The sequence below is a fragment of the Dinoponera quadriceps genome, unplaced genomic scaffold (assembly GCF_001313825.1).
Source record: "Dinoponera quadriceps isolate SergipeBrazil2010 unplaced genomic scaffold, ASM131382v1 scaffold1578, whole genome shotgun sequence".
Taxonomy (NCBI): domain Eukaryota; kingdom Metazoa; phylum Arthropoda; class Insecta; order Hymenoptera; family Formicidae; genus Dinoponera; species Dinoponera quadriceps.
In genome coordinates, this window is record NW_014555832.1 from 355336 (window position 1) to 371435 (window position 16100).

Consider the following 16100-nt stretch of genomic DNA (forward strand, 5'->3'; position numbering starts at 1 on the left):
GTATGGACTGGGCCAGTCGCTCGACCCCGCCCTACCTGACGTGCTTCGACTGGGGCCAATCACTCTTTCGCGCCGACGCCAGTTAGCCGACCTGGCCTAACCTTACTTTCCGGCGGACTGGGACCAGTCTCTCGACCTGGTCTAACCTAATTTTTTAGTGGACTGGATCCAGTCACCGGACCTGGCCTAACCTCACTTTTAGCTGGCTACTCACGGGGATGACCGGTGATTTCTTCAAATTGATATTGTTAAATTTTATTATTTGTGTTAACATGAAATCTTCTTCATCTTTATGGCCTTGTGCCGTCTTTCTCTGTGCGGGTTCACAGGCGCAACTTATAATAATAAACTTAATCTACTATAATATAGTGCTTGATCTGATCTATAATCTAATATAATATCTAATAAAATAATCTAATATAATAATTTAATATAATGTCTATCTAATATAATATCTAATATAATATCTAATATAATGGTCTAATATAATATCTAATATAATATCTAATATAATAGTCTAATATAGTGTTATTCGTTAAAAGAAAAAAAAAATGGCGTCTCATGCTCTACACCGACGTTTAAGCTAAAGATTGTAAATATAAAACATAAAACAACTTAAAAAAGTCTCTCATTCGAGTTTTTGCTCCCGGTTTCTTTGCTCGTTCTGTGGTCGGCTGCGTTCCTTTTCGCCACGGGGTTTCCGGGTACAGTACATCCGACAAACTCGTCGTATGACGCATCCTCAATAAGTAAACATCGATAATTTTGCTCATCTCTAAAATATAAGTATGGCTTCCGCCTTTCACAGCAGCCTTTCGCGCAGCAGAAATTCGTACGGTAGCCAATCGACAGGCCGTTTTTCACTAAGAACTAGAAGTTTACTTCCGTCGCGCGTTGTCGCGTTCTGTGAGCAGAAGCCATTACATCGTCGCCATGGTCGCTCTCTCTCTCTCTGGCTTCTTTCTGCTACGAGTGAATATGTGTGGGGAGGCTTCTTACATATCTGGGATTGGCCGCTATGCTCGTGTTTTTGCTTTGTCTCATACTATAGTTCCGTCATTCAATAGTTATTTGTTGTAGTCTGTTACCCGCCTCATGATTGTGCACGCAGAATTGTTAGATAGTAATAGAAAATTGCTTGCGTATTTTTCGGGTGTAGTGTAAAGAGAAGTGGTTTTCGTGTAAAGGTTAGTGTAATTTCTGACTTTTGTAGAGTACTGTAAAATTTGTATGTAATATTAAAGTTACATTCTTTTTTTTTCTTCCTCTTGTCAGATGAAACAGCATATATTCTTGCAAAAATATTTATTTATTTAAGTAGTTGCACTTCATTATTCTTAATTAATTGCTCTCTTACTTTAACTCTCCTACATTCTTTCGTTCTTCAATATGGATTCTAAGTGTGCTAGAAGAATTGGATTTTCTCGTGATTGGCTAAAAAACGACATTTCTAAATCTTGGATAAAAGAAGTTCCAGATGATAGCAGTTTATATTTTTGTGTTATTTGCAATAAAACGTTTTCTTGCTCATCACGAGTTTCGAGGCATGCCAAATCAGAAGCTCATCAGAGCAATATGTTAAAAAATGATTCTGAAGAAGCAACCGCAATTGAGAAGGAATCTCGCAGGAGGGAATTTTGCCATTCATGGCTTGAAAATAAAAAATTCAGACCATAGCTGGAAAAAGTCCCAAATGACCCGTACAATTGCTTTTGCTCCTTTTGCAATTCAGTATTTCGATGTGGTCTCGACTCACTTAAGCGACATTCTGATACAAAGAAACATATTTCTGAGTGTCAGGAAAGAGGTTTCATTGTAGATCTTTTTACGTTTGACGAAAAATTGCTTCTTTCTTTTGAAGATCGAAAAAACATTTCGGAAATTAAGCTTGCAGCATTAATTGCCGAAAAAAATATTTCATTCCAAACGGCAGAATCGATTATGAATTTCTTTAAAAACGTTGCAAAATATCCCGATGTCTTGCGGAGTATGACGATGAATCGGAGAAAAAGCCAACAATTAATAATAAGGTCGCCGGAAATTATTAGTAAGGTTTCAAATGTTCGCAACCAAGAGCAATTAGATGGAACATTAGAAAATGACAATGTGTTTGTTAATGAAACAAATCGATATAACTAATGACAAATAGACGTGACGTTTCTTTTTCAGTACGTTTGAATGGAATTATTATATAGAATTTATTCATTTGGATGTGAGTGATTGTAATGCTGACAAATTGTTTACAACTTGTGGGAGAAAAAACAAATTCCGTTTCGAAACATTCTCGTTTTTTCCTGTAATAATGTCTTTCTAGAAAAAAATAATTATATATGAATTTTGTCTATATAAGTCTATGTATAATCACCTGGGAGAAAATGATCATATATGGTCATATATAATTATATAAAATCATATATGAGTATTTTGTCCCTATGTGTGATCGTATATGTCTATACGAAAAAAATGATGTTATGTCATTTAATTAAATGTCGATTTCATGTACTCTCAGAAGTACTCAGAAGTAACCAGAAGCATTTATTTTGATTGCGTATAATTTTGTAAACAACAATATTTTTTTCGTTGTGGATATATATGATTATACAGTCATATATATGGCCAAATCTCATATATGATCTTTTTTTCCAGGCATATATAATTATATGTGTCCTACATCTTAAAAATACTGTTATACGAATGTAATTGAAGTCAATGCTTTATGGCTGCCTACCATATAAACATTTAATCAAAATATTTTGTTCGCATTTCATTCAACAATATTTTTATTTCGTGTGGATATACATAATTATACAAAGTGTCTCATTTTAATTTCGTTAATCTTTTTTTCCGAAAAATAAGTATTTTTGAAAAAAAATGTTTCATGCAAAAGTAAGATGTCAAAAAGTACAGCTGACATTTGTTTGACAAGCGTCAAGCATGTCAGCTGTCTCTTTTGATATACGAAGTGATGGGGTATTTAAACATTTCATGATTAAAAAATTAATCAGTGTAATTCAGTCTCTTCCTAACACAAATGCTGTTGCCGAAAGAATGTTTTTCACGTTGACAGACGTAAAAACAAAGAAACGTAATTAGCTTTTTCCGATTCGAACTCTGCGATTCTGAGGGATAGAAGGCTCGAAATATCATGACAGTTGCTGCACGACATTTGGCTCTCATGTTATCCGATAATTCGCATCAAACAAACGCAACAAAAGATGTATATTTTTTGCGTTTATTTGCTGCTGATAGAGGAGGATACCAGATGCACACAGATTCAGTCGGACACAGCGACCCGCGAGTAGATGTCCCTAGGCATAAGCCAAATGTTTCCGACCGGGACTAAGGCCTGTTCTACAATACGCCGTATGTCGGAGTTGTACATCGGAAAGCAGCCACTGATCCAATGAGAGAATTCATTTTTCGAGAAAGAATTTTATTGGGCCATTGGCTGCGATCCGACTCCTACATACGATGTATCGTAGAACAGGCCTAATTAAATATCCACCTACGTCCTTGAATTTGTAACTAAGTTTGTCGGAAGTTAAACTGAATAACTTCACTTTTTGTTAATTTCTAACTTTAAATATTATAGCACATACTTAATGTGCTAAAGTTAAAGAAGTTACATTAAGTGGAGTTAATCAATTTACTCAGGTAAAACAAAAAGTGACGATAACGTTAACATGATGTCAAAATGATGAAGAGATGATAAAAAAATGAATTTTTATAGATTATTTTCTTGTCATTTTGACATTATTTTGACGTTATTTTGAAGTCATCGTCACTTTCTGTTTTACCTGGGTAGTTTCCGAGAAGCTTAGTTATAGCATGAGCTGCTTGGTGGCTGTTAATATTGCTTATAATATTGCTTTTTTTTTAACACATGTATATATTTCATGGGTCTTTTGCTCTTTTGCTTTTTATTTTTTTGAGTTGGCTATAAGTTTTTATGAAATGATTTTCCACATAATGGACTGGCAAGATATTTCACGTTGATCCCTAATTCTCTATTGAAATTAATTTTATCTCGGGAAAAAAGTTTATATACAATCATATAAAATTATATGTAGTGTCTTCTAAAAGTTCAGAAATGTTAAATGTTATAAAATATCTCGAAAACGATAGTGATAAATATGTAAGAAGCAAAGTTGTAAGATTAAAAATATATTTATCCAATGATGATAAGAGTTTGGCTTTGGGTATGATTATATGGGTATGTTGTGTATATATATATATATATATATATACACGTATGTGTATATAGCATATAGAGCATATGATGATATGAGCATATAGAGACAAAATTCATATATAATCATTTTTTCCCGGGATATTTGGTATGTGTAAATATTAATAAAGCCTTAAAGTAGAATAGATAGCGCGAAAATTCTTTATTAACGTGGGAAATATTTATTTAGGGATTTTTCAGGTTTTGATCAAATGACGCTGTTTTACATTATCCATTCTCAGTTTAGCTCTCTAATACAATCTCACATGATGCAATGTTCACGTTTCGACACAGGATGTAATGTAATGTATATAATGTATGTATCCGTTATCCGTAAGTTCCTCTGGAGTATTATGTATGCGTGCGGTTTCTCCATTAATCTATACAAATCCAAAAATTAATATTTTTTTATTAATTCAAAATTACATTGATTTTTAAGTCAAAGCTACGTCTCGCAATGTAGCATGAATGTCACCACTCGTTTAAATTTCATATTCGTTATATTAAGTCTCAATTGAAGGGCTGACGTAATTAATTAAAAAGACATGTAATAAATCTGCCGTTGTAATTGGCAACTATAATACATTTCTTTTATCGTCTCTCCAAATCCTTCATTTAAAGTAATAGGTTAACCGAAACTGTATCTCATTTCAGTAAACAGTATATTGTAGATTGAGAAAAAGCTCTGATGACTTTTCTGTATAATTACAATTGCGGTATAACGTGTCAACCCTTAGAGCTTTCGTACAACTTCAAAAATCGACAAAAAGGTAAAAAATGAAGGGAACGTAGAAAAATAGGAAATCAATTTGCGCATTAAGTATCGGGTAGTAGTAACGAGAAGTCCTGTAATCACCTCAATCAGACGCTTAGAAACCCCAAGCAGAACACAGCTAAGATAATAGGAGGAGGAAGAAGAAGAAGAAGAAGCAGCAAGAATAATCAGCAATGCCAAATTTTAAGGAGGGGGATATTTATTATCAATATGGCAACTGCAACATGTATTATGGGAATTCCTATTGCAAAGCAGATCCTCTTGACTTAAAACGTTTGCTGAGTGTAAAAAGTTGTTTGTGGAAAAAGATTGTTCTGAAAATTGTACATAATATTTGGCATATCACCTCATCTGTAACGAGAGAGTAAAGAGTGTCACGGAAATTGATGTCGATAGAATACTGCTCGATCAGTATTGCTCGAAAAAAAAAATGTAAAGCATTATATAAAGTGCGTGCAATGGTTGGTGATGATTTACATAGAAATGTGGAGAGCGACAGAAGAGAAAGTATCAGATTTGGATATGAATTTCTTCCCTAAGTCGTTGCCCGTCAACTATAGGCCCATACATATTCCAGGAACCACGGACGGTGTTTCCTCATAATGTCACATTTGTCGAACTATGCATAATGACGTTTTTCTGCACGCAGAGCAACCATACTTCGATACGATTTTACCCCAGTAAGCAAATTGTCTTCAGATAACGCGCAGATTTGCAGCAAATTCGATTAGAATCCCATACCAAAAAATAAAACAGATTCTGTTGGATTTGTTGCCTTTCTGCTATAAAAAATTTATAGCAAACTCTGTTTGCGCAGGTTTGGCTATCTGGATACATCTCTGTATCATCAAGTGGATGCATTTCAATTTTGATGACGCTGGCCTCAAGTAGACGTTTAAGCGTAATTACGTTCCGGTGATGTGCTGGAATCTCAAAGTTGGAACAGCTACACCAAGAAGAAGAATATCGCTAAGCAAATTTATATGAATTACCGCAGCATCGAATTTCATCATTTTACGTATATATCTTTTGTAGGGGAAGTATGTCGAATATTAAGTACTGAAGTGATTAAAAATGATTTGAAATTAAATATGACTGATATAAAATTCAAACGAGTCGTGACATTTTTGCCACATTAAGTAAAGCGTGAGATGACCTAGCGCAAACATGGATATGTAACTGTTACGTTCTTATAATGAAACGGAATGTAATACGCAATGTATTACGTGTATAAATTGATTCGGTGCCTTTGCATTTAATGTCCAGTAACTTTGATTCAAATTAAAATTTTTTTTCCATCCTAAGATGATTTGAAAGTGCCAACCTTAAGCTTTAAGAAGCATTATAATAGTTGCCGTCTTATAACCTCAGAAAACAGTAGTTATCACGATGTTGTTTGAAAAAAAAAACAACTTAGGCAACCTTCTTGCACTTCGGTTGAATCAAAATGCTGCTCAGTCTATCGAAATGATTTGTTCCGCTTTGGATGAAAGTGCTATATAGAAGGTGACCCATAAAACTTGTAAAAAAACCTTTTACTGACAATAGAAGAATAGGCAAGTGATTCTGCTGCACGATAACGCGCGGCCACATGTCGCAAAAGAGAGGAAGGATCTCATCTAAACATTGGGCTGGGAATTTCTCTCTCGTGCAGCTTATTCTAGAGATCTAGCCCCGTCAGGGCTATTTACCATCTATTTTGGTCGCTTCAAAATCATCTGGCGGATACACATTTTAAAAAAGTTGACAAGGCCCGTAAAAACATTGATGACTTTATTGAGTCAAAATTACTAAGTTTTTTTCCCGCAAGGGCATTCATCAGTTACTCGATATACATGGAATGAAGTCATAGAAAATGATGGAAATTATTTTGAACATTAAGCTTGTATTTGACTTTTTGTAAATAAACTTTGAATTTGATGAAAAAAGGCAGCGAATTAATTTGTACACCTAATAACACACATGTACCAGTTAGTAGTAATTTTCTACATATATGAATTATATAATGTAAATATAACATGTCACTAAAATATTATACAGATGTTATGTAACTGTTATGCGGGAAGTAATACAGATGTTATATGTAATTGTTAAAAATGTAACTAAAATGTAAGAGTTATATAAATTAGTATATTTTTCTTGTCGTCTTTCTCTTGCTCTGTAAAGTGTAATCATTTTGCAAATTGTACTCTTTATACTGTAAGTTTTCTTTTTTTCCACGAGATTTTCTGTTTCACGTTTATACCTCATTTACAAAAACGCATTGTGAATTTCTGTGTTCCAAAATTTACTGCCAGCGTTGAAAATCTAGTTCATGTTACTATAGATTTTCGGAACTGGAACGCAGCCTGTAATGTACATGTTATAAAACGTCGCCTGAGATACTTCATAAAGGACTGATCAAATTTCGTGTACATACAACTGAACTACTTCTAATGGAATTGCACTTACATCGAGCTGCGTTTTGAATACGTCTACTGTGCTTGTCTTATAACACATTGATGGAATGAGAGGTCTCTTGAATATAGATTTTTTAATGGAATGCGAGACGAGATTACCGTTCTACTATTTTCAATGTGTTACCTAAAAATAAGAATATTTTATAACATAAATATTCACTGTGTTGTAAAATCAGTAATGTTGTTTGTAGTGTACTCCACAAAATGTTATGTAAACGTTTAAGAAACGTTTCTCGTTGATTGACCTGCTGAACAGTTTGTTTTTCTAACGATCCGAACATATCTGTATGAAGTGCCAAAAATGTACATTCTGGCCCGTTTTCCAACGGTTCTCAAACATTTACATGACGTTTATATGTTGGTGGGGCAGCAAGTTGAAGCTTACCTCATTTGTGCCATAATTAAGTTCACCAGATAACTTTTGTAAGAAGAAATATAAAAAAATTATCGTTACATATGATGCTGGATGACACTGAATTAGTTATATATTATTCATCGAATATAGCTAATCCCACCAATATTTTAGATTCATAATTTTCGATTTGTGACTACTGATGAACTTGGGGAAGGATTAGAATATATATATATATGTTTCTTTTCAATAAGAATAAAAATGATAAACATCTTACCTGCAACACTATCATATTGTACTAAATTAACCACGTATTCGAGTGATATTTATGTTTAAAAACCGCTCAAAGACGATCCAAGAGAAAGGGGCGCCTTTGAAGACGGACGACAGGGCCAAACTGGAGACTTCTACCGCGAGGTCATGGATTCTTTTCTGAAAACAAACTTATGTGGAATTACGCGCTCTCATATTTTCCTGCAAAGATAAAATAATAATTCTTAAAAGTTTACCATTTATGCAACATCACATGGAGTAGCGAGATATAATAGATGATAAAAATAAAAGCTTGTGGTGAAAGTGCGTTTTCGGGAAACGATGCGAGTGGCACGATCAGACTGTTATAGCGTAGCTATGTCTGAGGAGGAGGAGGAGGAGCAGTCCAAGGTTTGGGGATATGCGCGTGCGTATGCACGCGATCTCCTTTTCCTCGGTCGCACACACGGAGGAAAGGAAGAAATGATTTCTTTCTCGCGAGAATGAGGTCCTTCGAGATCGATAACGAGGAACTCTTCCGAAGAAGAGCAGTATCGCGCGCGTTAAAGCTACGAGATGATTCCGAGAGTGCAGCACGCGATAACGGGAGAAAGGGGTGAAAGGTGGGGGCGGTGAGAAGCTTGCGCGGAGAAACGGCGGAGTACTCGGCAGTTGCCATTCGCGGCTTCGTTATTGTCACTACCGGCGCGAACGCGTATCGGGGTCGCCAACCGGTAAAATTTCACCCATCCACCTAGATTCGTTCAGTTACCAGTGCTGACGACGCCTTTCCGCCAATACGCGAAAGGCGACGCGAGAGTCCTCGTGACGACAAGACGAGGGTATCACACAGTCACGTGAATATATCGGGATTCCATTCCCGTGGGATCCGCGTGCGATAACGAGTTCAGTGCAAAGTGAAAATATTCTCGCGCGAGCATATCGTAGAAAAGAATCGAGAAATTATGAATACCTCGCCTCGCCTCTCTCTCTTTATCAGACGGTCTTTCGCCGAGACGAAACATTCTAATTTGCGATAATGGTGCGGCGAGAGAGAACAATGACCATCCGCGAGGCGTCATCGGCGCGAAGAAGAGGCGAACAACGTCTCGTCGCAACACCGAGCAACCGCTAAGAGCACGACGATGGCATCGCGCTACCCCAGGAAAGAAGGCATCACTGCACAGACTGATTGTCCGATCGTGTGTTCTCCGCGATTCGGCTGTCGCATCGTTGTCGGGTGATACTTTTCCCCTGGGCGAGAAGTCAAGGACGAGAGAGAAGAGGGAGAGGAGAGGGGGGGATTTCGTACACACCGAGTCACTGTGTCGGCGGAGGGAAAGTTTCCGCGGGGTAGGAGGGGCCGGAAAACACGAGGATGATCGATAACGCCGTCGAGTCGGGAATCGGCGATCGGGCCTGCTGGGAGAGGAAAACGCAGTAATCCGTCCGCAGCGGATCGTAAAAGGATAAATAACGGCGTTATCGAACACGCGCGCGCGTTGATTGACTTCAGTGAAGGTCGCTACGGGGAGGAAGGAAGGAATATGTCCGATAAGGAAGATGTCGCACCGCGAGGAGCCACTCACGTACCGTTATCAATTCACAACTGTGATTTTTAAGCTTAAGGTTATCTAACATTGTCAAGAGGACAAAATCATCCATTGTGATATTATGATATATATAGCGAAGGATCGCGCGAGGGGTGGAGGATCCCACGTGCGTTCTCATGGAGAATCACCAACCGCATGAATGAACGAAAGAACGAACGCCGCGAGGCGCGATGGCGAGTGTTGCACGCGAGTGTTTTCGATCGGGATAACAATGCTTGATGGCGGTCGAATCTGCGAATTGATTACCGCTTGATCTCCGCGACGACGTCAAGGAAAATTCTCTACTACCGCATGGAAGATCGGGACGAGATTTCGATGCGGGATTTCCTTCATCACCGGTCATGATAAATCGCCAGGTGCGTAAAGCGAGCATTCGAGCGATTATTATTATTATTAAAAAACCGAACCGAGGACGATAGGTCCAATTGCAGACGGGTAAGTTGATTTTCCTCAAGTGAATGTTTCTTAGAAAATCCTCTGCTGTTAGTTTTTTCGTGAATATCTCTACGAATAGACCTGTGAAGATTTATCATCGTTAACAACAAATGAAAGTACGAAAAATTGTACGAAGGTGCAAAAGAATAAGTTTTCCGTTTTTTGAAAACAAAATCAAATGTATAATGAATTAAAGTTTCCTTGAAAATGATCTAACAGTTTGTAATGCAAATATATTTGAAATATTATTAGGAAAATACTATGCTGTTTTCTACTATTGGCCGAGTTATTTGTACATGATGAAGATGTAATATTTGTCGAATCGAAATATTTTCTACAGTACCGAATATTTTAGAGAGGTTATAATCTTATACATTTTAATATGTACCATCCTTACATTATAATATTGTCGGAATCTCAGCGACCAATCTTCTCATTTTGCGCATATGCTAATATGAAAATATCACAAAATTATGAAATATGATTTAATTTATTTTATATATGAAATTGAATATTTATATTTTTAAAATGAAATTGAATATTTATATTTTTAAAATTATTTTTCATTTATTAAGAAATTAGATTAACTAACTTTGCAGATTGTTTGTGAAATCCCTTTCTGAAGAAAAAAGATTGAGCTATTCAGTTGTTGACGAAAAGCGATTGAAAATTATTCAAACAAGTCTCATTTAGAAAGTATTATTTGAAGGAAAGTTTGACATATGAAAAATGGCTTTCTTTGGTATCGAGAATTTTCCGGTGAATTCCATATCGATTATTCTTGGATGTATAGCAAAGGAACAATTTTGTCAATATAAGAAATACATACAATATAAATATATATTATACGAGCTGATAGCTGGTTGTACTCGTCGCCTATTTCTCAGCAACAGCAACCATTAGAGTCGATAGGTTATCGGCTGATCGCCGCTTGAGATCGGATCCATTTAGGAATATGAAAAAGAAAAAAAAAACGTACGTTATCGGCTTCTTTTTTTCACAATGTTTTCCATGAATATTGAATTCAACAACGTCTGACAATGCAGCGGACATTTCTTTTCAATGTTGAATTTACATTACGCAATCTTTCTGAAATGTTGATTCAACGTGAGTGTGCTATATAGGATTTTTTCTTGCAAGATTATCAAAAATAATATCAGAAGGTCCTTGGCATATATAAATTCAGCATTGCCGTTCCTAGGACGTTAATATGAATTACATTTTCTAACGGTCGACGTCGGTCGTTAGTGTCACTGGTTAGTGTCCGCGGATTTTGGATGCCAGGCTCGGCAAAAAATCAGATAATCGCTCGGTACTGTCACGCTCGTGCGCGAGATGTGGTCGATTCGGAACATAATTCGGTGAGAGACAGCGATGGTAAGCGCCGGTGGATAAAACGGCGGATCCCACGGGCGGGTCGGTATACTTGGTGGTTCTCGATTTGTTTGTTAACGTACGGTTCTTCCGACGAAGCGCGGACATATTGAGATGAATCGGTTGCTCACGGAGACGGAAGTAACACGGTGATCGTAATCAGCAGAAACCGATTTCAGACCGGTGCCTGCAGTCCCCTTTACTCGATCGTTGTTCGGATCGCTTTAGTGACGGCTTATATACTCACACGATGGTTTCCAACGTTGTTATTATAACGAATCGCGTGTTGCTTTTGAGAAAGTGGCGCCGCATATACGGCCGATACATTACTGCACAACGATGTTGCCAACCACCAATATTAAACACTGCGTTCTTTTTAATTTTTTAAAAATGAGGCTGCAAATATGATTTGCTCAAATTCGCTATCACGTTGTATAAAATTTGTGGTAGCAAAAGTTTTCAAGTGGTGATTTCTTTCTTCATCAAGAAGAACGCGCGCCGAAAACATTTGAAGATGAGGAGCTTGAGCAATTATTGAATGAAAATCCTGCTTAGATTCAAAATGAGCTTGCGTTACGAGTAAATTAAACTAAGACTAACCCGTCAATCAATTTCTGTTCGCTTACATAAGCTGGGAAAAATTCAGAAACTAGGCCGATGGAATCGATGAATTCTACACGAGCTCAGCTCGCGGAGAGAACAAACAGAGGAGGTTCGGCGATATCCTTGATAATGAGACATTAAATGAAGGCACCTTTGTGCAAAACCATTACTGGCGATGAGTTTTGTACGACAATCCTAAAAGAGAAAGAAGAATCATAGGTTGACCGTGAATATTTAAAAAAAAGTGTTATTCTCCTCATTTCATGAAAGACATTATGAGTCAGACAATTAATGCTGAGTATTATCAACAATAATGTAAGTATTATCAAAACTATATGATAACTCATTCGTTTGAGCGATACAATAGAGAGGAGAAAACTGTCTTGCAGCACGATAACGCAAAAGGGACACCATTTATTTGTTGGGCTGATAATTTTTCCTCACGCGGCTTATTCCGATCGCTCCAACACCACCTGCTGCGGATGCATCCGAAAGTGTGTCGAAGCTGCCATTCTTTTAATCGGAAGAGCCAGCTGCTCGATAGATGGAGCAAAGTATTAGAAAATAATGTTTCCACGATTGATATGTTTAAATGTCTAAAATAAACATTTACTTCAAGCCCAAAAAGCTACTATTCTAGAGCAATCAAGTTATTCATGCAATCCCAACTGCGCGCATTTCCCTTTTTATCCTCGTTTAAGTATCATTCGTGATGTCATGATGATCTTTTTGTTTGCTGTGTTTCAGTGGAACGCAGGACTCAACAAACGATATTCATTGCCGGCGAAAGAGCTCAACCGAGCGTGGATGAATATCAATGAGACACGGAGTGTCAAATAACGATTATTAACAAGGCAAAAAAAGAGAAGAAGGAAGAAAAACGAGAAGATAGCACGAGAGGAGGGGGAGAGAGGAGCGAAAGCCGCGTGGAAGTGCAAGAAGAAACGTAGTGCGGTAACTCAAACCAGTGTGTGTACCACCCCCTGGCCCGGGGGGTGGCACAGAAACGCCGTCAGCGTGGGTGCCGGTGCCGCAGGGGCGCGCCTGGCCCGTCGGCTCGCCCGCAGATTAGCACGCCGATTAGCGGCTACCTCGGGCCCCTTTCGGCGTACCGGCCTGGCGACCTCGGGGGGCCTCACGTCGGCGGCGGTGGCCGTGGCGATTCAGCAGGGGGAGCCGCATGCTCCCCCGGCTGCTGCGTCACGCCGCGCCACGCCGAACGGAAGCGCCAGCGGCTCGGGTTGTACCACGACTACGACCGTCACCACGAGTCGTAGCAAGAACAAAACCATGTCCGTGAGAAGCCTACACCGACGTGTCTCTCACCCGTAAGTTCATCTAGCCTAGTGTTATCCTTATGGAGGGGTTGTACGACCACACCCCGCTTGTTATCACACCGGCCGTTTCTACATTATCTATCTATCACACTTTTGCCGTCGGTAGCTGAGCTAAAAAAAGATAGCAACTTGACTCTCTTCCGGTGTGGATAACGACCGGACGATGTCACTTGATACATGTGAGCGCTTTTCCTCACTGTGTACTTTCACATTCTCCAACCTTACACTCCTTCCTTCTTTTTCTTATTAACATTACGTTGAGTTATTATTTCGTTTCCAAGATCTCACTTCTGCCGCTTCTCTCGCTCATGTTGTCTCGTTGATGAACGTGATTTTTAAACCTCTCGCTGCGGAAATCGTGCGTATCGTACGAGAAGTAGAGTCTTATTTAAAGCGCGCTACAATGGAAAAGTAAATTGAGCACGCTCGTCCGTTTTCTTTTTCTACGTCTTTCGTAAATGTTAATCTTTTATTATGGTAAGTAATTATAGCTTTTTAGTGTCGCCATATCGAAAGAGCCGAATAGCTGACTGTTGTTTTAACTTAGATTCGGCAATGGGCGCAAAGGACGATCTGGATTTTACAATTTTTCGCGATCTGTATAATAATATTTATTAAATTACCATAATCTAATACCATATATGACAGAGACGTCGATTCTTCACATTAGTTCGTTAATTTAACGATAAAAGGAAAGAAGTGTATATAGAAGGATCAGATGATTTATGAGGCGATGAAAAGAATCACGATAGCGACTCATATATATATATATATTTTGACACTCAATTATTTCGGCTATATCGCGGCAAAATAATATCATTGCGTTTGCAAAATGGCATTCCTGTTCAACACCCCTGTTCAATTTGATCCATTTTATCTGCACACGACGATTGTCAGACGCTTCATATAAAATTTTTATTTTAATTTATGTAAACGCGTAAAATAATAAAAGACATCACTTTAATGAAAAACAACAGAAATATATGCCTTATGACGGAGCGTCCAATTAAAAGCAGGGATAATTAGAAGTTATTATATAGCTCGCAAATTAAAGCTGAGAATAAAGGATTCTAAAAAATATCTTTTAGTTTAACTCAACTCTATTTGTTATCAAGCCACTTTTTTTAATTTTGCAAAAAATTATCGTAATTATAAATAATTGAAAACACGATTAAGGATTTTACAAAATAACCAGAGTTTAATGCTAAAAAAAGAATAAAATAAATCGATTAAAACTCTCAGTAATAGAAAATAGAGAATATATAATAATAAAGAATATTCGTCTAAAATTGCAAAGCAATTAGTGCATTATAAAATGAGTTAGAACGTTCATCATTCGGACAAACATAGTTTTGATAAAAAAGACAAACGCGTTTTAATGAAAGTTTACGTTAACATAATATTCGTTAATAAATTTCTATTTTTTCATTGATATGCCCACTCCATAATACATTTTTGATGATGTTGAAAGAAGTGATCCCGCTAAAAATCTTATGATACTTTCAAAAGGACTTTTTCCCAAAGTGAAATTGAACGCGCATTTGTACATAATACGTCCTATTTTATGCAATAGTTCCATACATTAGGTCCAGTTACATAAAAAACAAAGAAAAACACAATCTGACATAGTCTGTTACTTTTTCTTGCTCTATAACATACTCAAAATCTATCAAAATCAATAAACGATATTTTTTATAGTTCTTCATCACTGAGTATTGTTTGTTTTGACGAAATAAGTTACTCGTGATACGGTGTTATTCAATAATTGAAAAATGTTCAAAATGCTTCTCATATGATATTATTGAAGAAAAATGCAGCTAAGAGTTATCACAGAAAAAGAATTTTGAAATTCTTTTCTAGTCTAGTCTTCTAGTCCAGTATTGTTATTATTATTCGTGACCTTAAACTGATGTTTTGCTCGGATCTTACATTTTTTAAAAACATCTAAAGTCAATAACAGCCTTGGCTTATAAAAAAACTTGGTTTTATTTCTCGCTATTGCAGTGATTTAAAAAATGAAAAAATATTAAAAGTTTTATATTGTGCGCTAATCCAACCAATACTATTCATTGATCGGATCGCTATATTATGATTGTTATTTGATTTGTTCCTGATTTTCAATAAAATTCTCTGAGGATAAACATTCTCAGTGAGTTTCAGGTTTTGTTTTCGAAATAGTAGGTGCTGTTTAACTTTTAAACGTTGAGGTTATATGAATACATAAAAAACAAAGAAAAACACAATCTGACATAGTCTGTTACTTTTTCTTGCTCTATAACATACTCAAAATCTATCAAAATCAACAAACGATATTTTTTATAGTTCTTCATCACTGAGTATTGTTTGTTTTGACGAAATAAGTTACTCGTGATACGTTGTTTCAACGTAAAGGATTAAAAACGGACAATCCTCATACCATAACGCGTCTATATCGTAACACAACGTCCTGAAATTTCACAGCTCGCTCTGGTTTTCACGATTTTCCATAGGTAGACGTATCGCAGTACCTTTCGCATCACATTATATCGTACTATTTGACCTACATTCGATGTCGATTAGCAAGTATACCGACTATACGCACGATGTAACCGATCGGACGAAGAATAATTATAATAACCGTATTGAACGTTCAATCGTATCGAACCTCGTCTTCACCCCCCCCCCCCCCCCCC

The 16100-nt window shown here is 37.0% G+C and overlaps 3 long non-coding RNA genes across 5 annotated transcripts in view; 2 read left to right on the plus strand and 1 right to left on the minus strand.

Moving 5' to 3' along the window:
* The first annotated feature begins 978 nt into the window (after positions 1-978).
* On the plus strand, positions 979-7141 carry LOC106745517. Of its 3 annotated transcripts, none has more exons than XR_001374529.1 (3): positions 979-1187; positions 4419-5683; positions 5821-7141. It is a non-coding gene; the product is annotated as an uncharacterized LOC106745517 (long non-coding RNA). The 3 variants fall into 3 exon arrangements; XR_001374530.1 differs by lacking the exon at positions 979-1187 and having other exon boundaries at positions 4100-4544; positions 4883-5683; XR_001374528.1 differs by lacking the exon at positions 979-1187 and having other exon boundaries at positions 4100-5683.
* Positions 5830-8407, minus strand: LOC106745518. The gene is made up of 3 exons (XR_001374531.1): positions 8324-8407; positions 8092-8246; positions 5830-7880 (listed from the first exon to the last, which is right to left on the minus strand). It is a non-coding gene; the product is annotated as an uncharacterized LOC106745518 (long non-coding RNA).
* A 1540-nt stretch (positions 8408-9947) lies between these two features.
* LOC106745519 overlaps positions 9948-16100 on the plus strand; it is a 17372-nt gene continuing 11219 nt past the window's right edge. Inside the window, exons 1-2 of the long non-coding RNA XR_001374532.1 lie at positions 9948-10035; positions 12839-13419. This is a non-coding gene — a long non-coding RNA (uncharacterized LOC106745519). The remainder of the gene's footprint in view (positions 10036-12838; positions 13420-16100) is intronic.